We start from the raw sequence: 6,945 nt of genomic DNA on the forward strand, positions 1-6,945 counted from the left end.
CACGTGACTTTTTTTGAGCCGATGAAAATCTGCGCCTAGGGTGACGTCACCCTAGGCGCTCATTTCCATAGGTCGGCCCCCGCTGCTGAAACCACGCCCACAACCATCCAGCTACGCCAGCTGGAGCTCCAGCCATTGCTCAGCAGCGGTGGCTGTTTCCACAGCGAGGGACAGTTAAGATGAGGTTTTGCATCGACACTTACCCTTATAAAAGGATCAGTACCAACAGCACGGACCCGGCAACTGCACACGAGTCAGCGGTAAGAACGTTATTTCTTCATGTTATTTATATTTGTCTACAAGTATGATCTTTGCATGGGCTAAGTATTTAGCTTAGCTCGGAGCTCCGGGGCCGCTCACGGACCTTTTTTTTTCTTTTTTTCTTCTGTTCATTTCAGATCTTCCAAGCAAAAGGCTGATTTATGGTTCCGCGTTACACCAACGCAGAGCCTACGGCGTAGGCTCCGTGGCGGGGCGTGTGGAGCGGAGAATGAGACGCTGCTCCCGGGGAGCTGCTCCGCAGAGGCGGGCTCGAAGACCAGTCTCTGCCCGAAGACCGGGCGGTGGTTCCTCCGGGAGGAACCACCGCCAGGCCAACTGAATGCCAGGCTTATTCTCCTCCCCTGCTACACGTCATTCAGGGAGCCAATCAGCATAGAGCCTCATTATCATAGCCCCCCCTTCCCTAAGAATGAGGCGCAGAAAAAGAGGTTAGAAGCGGTAAAACTATAGACATGGCTCACAGGCTGAATTTTTGATGTATGTAGAAAAAACAAGCTTTAGATTGTTTTTAAGACATTCAAGGCCTTTTTAAAATATACATTAAATGCCATAATATGTCCCCTTTAATGTCACTGTCTGTCAAAGTCTGATCCGTCCAAATGTATTCAGTCCGTAGTGTATGTGTGTGCTGCTACCTGGGTAGTGTGTCTTTTGGGTGCATTCTGGTTCAGAGATCTCAAGGGCTTATCTGTTTCAGGAGCAAAGCCTCTGCATGCAGATAGCGAAGGGAGCTGGATGCCTCCTATCCTGCCCTGGCCTTGGACAGAAACCCTGGTCGCTGATTAACGCTGTCTTACCAAGATGTAGACCAACAAAAAAACCAACCTGCCATTGCAGGGAATAAAATCAATATTAATCACTGTACAGTATTTTATCTCTTTCTTCAAATCACAGAGTAACTTTTAATACTGACCAACTTCAGAAATTAATAATGAATTACATATTGTGACATTGAGGACTGGATCTATATCACAGTCAGCATTTACGTGTTCAACAATATTAAATTAAACATGTTACACAAATCTTGTATCTCTTTTCATCTTATTCACAATTCACATACTTTGATTTTGCAAAGTACCTTTTTACAGCTTTAATCGTTGCAACATGGACTGCAATTTACTGTATACCATATGGAAACAACAAAAAACATTATATTATATGTGCACAACTTATGGGCATCAAAACCACATACAGTACAAAATAATACCTCACTCTGCCTCATGGTGATGAGGGAGGAAACAAACATGGCGTCCCGTCATGACGCAGTAAAATTAACGTTACTCTCTTCAAAATACCACTTCCATTAAACCAAAATCAGCTTAATCTTACAAAAACAATATGTCTATAATGTTTCCACTTGACTCCGATTGTTTTTTGGTTATAAAACAAGTTCAACATCGGTAAAATAAAAGATCAACCCATCCGTTTCAGTAACTAGAAACATAACATGCTACAGCTTATTTGCATACTAAATTGATACACTTACCGGAGTTCACGTCGAGTCTAACTCAAAAGAAAACAAATCCTCCGGATAAAACAACCTTACATCTTCCTTTTGGCAATCAGGAACAAACTTGGAGTCTTAGAAAAATTCTACAAATGAAATAAAGCAGTATTTATCAGCTGACAATTTCGATCATTTTTTATCTAGTCTTGTTAGCTCAGGCTAGACTCTTCTTCTGCGTGCATCGGTACGCAAAAACGGTACACAAACATATGCATAAGGCGCCATCTAGCGGTCATTTTGTAAAACCACAATCCTTATGAAAAACGCAGTTATCTTATAGATTCACTCATGTGAGATGAATAAACAAAGTATGAAGGATGATAAAATAAAATAAAATTAACTTAACCCATTGTTCAACTTTATGTGGGTTACAAGTGTTTTGGAGGACACAGCCACTTTTTTCACGTTAAATATCTTTTTATAATTTATTTTGTCAATATCAAGTCCATAATAAACTAAAATGACAAATATACTGAAAATGGAATATAAATATTTTGCCCTTCTGCAGTACTGTATATGTAAATAATCAGGTGCATTGGCGTAGCTGTGTGGTTGTACTCAAAGCAACAGGTCACAGAAAGCCGTGATACGTCACGTTTTGACATGAAAGAGTTTTTTCACAAAGTACAATCTTGTTAAAGCTTGCATATTCTTTTTCGACTCATTTAATAAAACCTTTTGGAAAGATAATTTTTAAGACGATTTTATTTTTAAGTTTTGACAGCAGCATACCAGATATGTCTTAGTTGCTGATGCAGATTTGTAGATTTTTTAAATTTGCCAGAATAATAGCCCATTCTTACACAACTGAGATGATGCAATGCCTAGTAGTGCTTAAGGGTGTTCCTAACTTCTCTTCAGTCCTGACTAAGTTGGACATCACTGAAGGCCCAAGTGTGAAATGCACCGCCCGCCACTGATATATGGGGGCATTGAGAGAGCATTCTAAAATGGGTGAAATGGTGAAATCCATGGATGATGTGACAGTTTTGAACATCTGAATTTTTTTTTGCGTACGCAAAAATTCCACGCACGGATTCACATTGAAATCCACGCACGTTTTGTTCATGAGGCCCCTGGTCACTAGATGCCAGGTTTTCACAAATATGACAATTACACGGTCCTTCTGCAAACACATATTAAACTAAGGTTCCTGGGTTTAGAGTCAATCAACATTTTGTTAATATTACTTATGACACCATGAGAATTACTAAAAATGCCTGACGGCATGAGAAAATAGTTATTTGTATGACTGTAGCTGAAATAAACCCAAGTTTAAGTAGTAAGACGCTATACCAGTTTAACACTTTTACTGTGTGTAAATAAAATACTTTAAAATAAACAACATAACGCAGGAAGCATAAAGATTAAAATTAGATTAATTAGCAACAGGAGGTAATGTTTGCTAAAGACTGATCATTCTGCATGTGACTGTGATAAGCAAGACACCTTAACCGCCTTAAATGTCTTGTTTAGCACCAAAGTCTGTGTCAATAACTACTGTTAGAGTAACAAATGAAGCCAAAGTGTGCACCGTGATAAGTACTGCTGCAGGAGTGACTATTAAAGCAGTTATCTAGTGAATTAGCATCGCTGCAGTACCAGTTTTAGACATGACCTCAAGTTCTGTTTCAGTTACAGTCACATGCAAGTGTGGCAGGATTAACTACTTCAATAGTTAATTAATAGTCTGGGAAGATAAATTATGGAAAAAAACAACTTGAATATGTTATACCTGGGTGTTGTATAGCGAAAAATGTCCATGAAGCTTTCTCTGTATCACATGTGGACCGGGTTACAGACAACTCATAATTATTTGGAGAAATTATATTAATTTTAGACTGCATGCTAATTTAGATCATAACATCATAAACTGGACCCTCCAGTAGAATACAAAAATGGACCATTGACTAAGTGTGATCATTTACTCACTTTTCTTTTCGCGTCAGAAGTATCCGCTAGCAGGTAGTTACTGGATGTGTGTGAAATTTTGTTAAACACATTACCCAGTTATCTGATAGGATTTTCACTAGTAGGAATTTGGAAGCTGGAGATGATGATGAACAAAGGAATAAAGAGACTAATTAAATGTGATAAGAGTAATGCCCCTTTTCCATTTTACATTCTTGGACTCAACCTGCCTCACCTCACCTCGCTTCAGTCTCAGTCTTAGTCTCAGTCTCACACATTTTAAATTACAGTTTAGTACCACCTCAATCTGGGTGGGGCCTCGTTCTTGTTCCACGTTGCCATATCAAGCTCCTTCTGGATATGGTTGTCTGCCAAGGTACAGAAAATGTGTGGACATTCTTGTTGGAGTACTGTAGGTTTGCTTGTCAGTTTTCACTGTAACAAAGTTTAGTGTAAAGTAGATATCGCAGTCGGTGTTGTTGGGCTTTTTTGTTTTTGTTTGTGTCCCTTGTCTGCACATATATTAATAGTTATACATTTTTGTGTCTGTATGAGTGTGTGTGAGAGGGTGTTTCCTTCACCAGCCTTCTTGACAGTCAACCATAATTATCACCCCCTAAAAAACAACTGATTCTGTCAAAGAAGACTAAAAACCCAGACAGTGGGATATACAAGAGCAGGAAAGGAAAGACAAGACAGTGATGAGTGCAGCTTGGTGACTGGGTGGTGTGTTGTAGTGTATGTGGGTGTGAGGTTGGACAAACAGAAACATACATGTGCGTAGGTCTGTGAGTATGTTTAAATGTTGGTGTCTAAGCTGGGGGGGGGGAGGGTCATAGATATATATATCCATTACAGGAAAGTAACATGAACATTATATCTATGTATAGAAATATACATACATGTCTTAAATTATTCCTACATATGCAAATATAATATATTGTTTATTTTAATACCTGAGAGAAACCACAAAACAAAATGGTGCTGTCCCGCCACCCAACTGGCATCGGGCTCAACGTCATAACACCATTTAAAGGGACCACGATCCCTGAACAGTCATAGTTACATGAAGTAACTACAGATAGTAAATTACATGCAACATATTAATTTGGCATTGCCTGAAGAACAACATGCTTTTACAATCAACGGTGTGTAGAACCACACTTAATAACAAAGGTGAATTATGTGCGTAACATTCACTACAATATCATAAAATAATAAAAGTAATGATTCTAGTGGTAAGACTGACAATACCACTGGTACTTTTTTTATAACTACTTGTGGAAAACTCCCTGCTGCAGTCAGCGTTGGGACGTCAGCGACGTCAGCGGTGACGTATGGAGCTAGAACAGTCTCATAATTCACAAATGCACAGGACAAGTTTTACAAATGCACAGACCGATTTGCAAATACACACACCGTTTCACACGTGCACAGGACAAGTTTTACAAATGCACAGACCGATTTGCAAATACACACACAGTTTCACACGTGCACAGAACAATTCACACGTGCGTAGGACAAGATATACAAATGTATTTTTGATGCACACACAAATATAACCTGATTTACAAATGTTTTTTTGTCTGTGAGCTGCGCTGGATTTGTGTGTGACTTTTGAGACTCCCCTGACGTGACTCGATCCACAAATATGTTTTTTTTAACACGGAAGGATCTGCAACCAATCAGATGTCTTCCTTTGTTTCATCCAATCATAAGAGCGCACCCACGTGGGGGACGCAGAGCAGTGGATAAAACACGATTTACTCTAAACCAATCAGATTAAAGGGGCGGATACACCTGCTGTTTGAACTGCGTTAGCGCCGTTCACTTAGAAAAGTGATTAATATTTCAAGTTGGTGGAGTAAAGATAAATAAACAGCAACAGGAGATAAAAGATAAATAAACAGGATGGAGAGGAGATCACTGCTCTGCTTTTCTTGTGATCCCGGTAAATAAAACAGCGTGATCAGAGATGGTTTGTCGGGCCGTTCAACCAGAGCCGTCAGGAGACTGCACTCCAAGTCCTGCCGATGCAGCACCTGATGATGAGAAACAGCAGAGATATTTCTGTAGGCTATTTGAACTACGGGTGTCTTTCAGGAGAATGAGCCTGTTGACGCGTCAATTGACCGGGGTGAATATTGCTGCAGTCTTGTTCTGGCTCTGGCCGCGAGTGGCGCTGGTCCCGGTCAGACACCAGCTGACCACAGTGACCAGACGTGGAGGTCAGAAACAAGCTGCTGTTATCCTCACATTTATGATGTGACATCGCCACCACACAGAGACAAACATGTGTCAAAACAGCGGTGGCAGATCAACACATTCCATTCCCGGTGCAGAGTCATGCATGGGAAGATGCAGCTGTGATGATGCTGGTCGGGGTTTAGTCCACCGATCATCAAACATCTGAGCTGGATACAGAGGTTCTTCGGTTATCAGTCGACTGATACCGACTTTACTCCAGATATTTCGGTAAATTAATCTCCTGACATGCGCTGCTGCTCCACCTGGCCGCTGCAGCTCGTCCCCGTCAGGCAGAAGGATGACAGCCAGCTCTCTGCTGGTCTGTCTGGTTCTGAGCTAAATCAGCGGGACAGTAATACGTCGTGAAACCAAACGGAGCAAATATATAAAAATCTCCGCTGTTTCTCATCCTCAGTTGCTGCATCGGCAGGACTTGGAGTGCAGTCTCCTGACGGCTCTGGTTGAACGGCCCGACAAACCATCTCAGATCGCGCTGTTTTCTTTACCGGGATCACAAGAAAAGCAGAGCAGTGATCTCCTCTCCATCCTGTTTATTTATATTTTATCTCCTGTAGCTGTTTATTTATCTTTACTCCACCAACTTGAAATATTAATCACTTTTCTAAGCGAACAGCGCTAACGCAGTTCAAACGGCAGGTGTATCCGCCCCTTTAATCTGATTGGTTTAGAGAAAGTCGTGTTTTATCCACTGCTCTGCGTCCCCCACGTGGGTGGGCTCTTATGATTGGCTGGAACAAAGTAAGACATCTGATTGGTTGCAGATCCTTCCGTGTTTAAAAAAAACGTATTTGTGGATCGAGTCACGTCAGGGGAGTCTCAAAAGTCACACACAAATCCAGCGCAGCTCACAGACAAAAAAACATTTGTAAATCAGGTTATATTTGTGTGTGCATCAAAAATACTTTGTATATCTTGTCCTACGCACGTGTGAATTGTTCTGTGCACGTGTGAAACGGTGTGTGTATTTGCAAATCGGT

The sequence above is a fragment of the Cololabis saira genome, chromosome 4, assembly GCF_033807715.1.
Source record: "Cololabis saira isolate AMF1-May2022 chromosome 4, fColSai1.1, whole genome shotgun sequence".
In the NCBI taxonomy this organism is placed as follows: domain Eukaryota; kingdom Metazoa; phylum Chordata; class Actinopteri; order Beloniformes; family Belonidae; genus Cololabis; species Cololabis saira.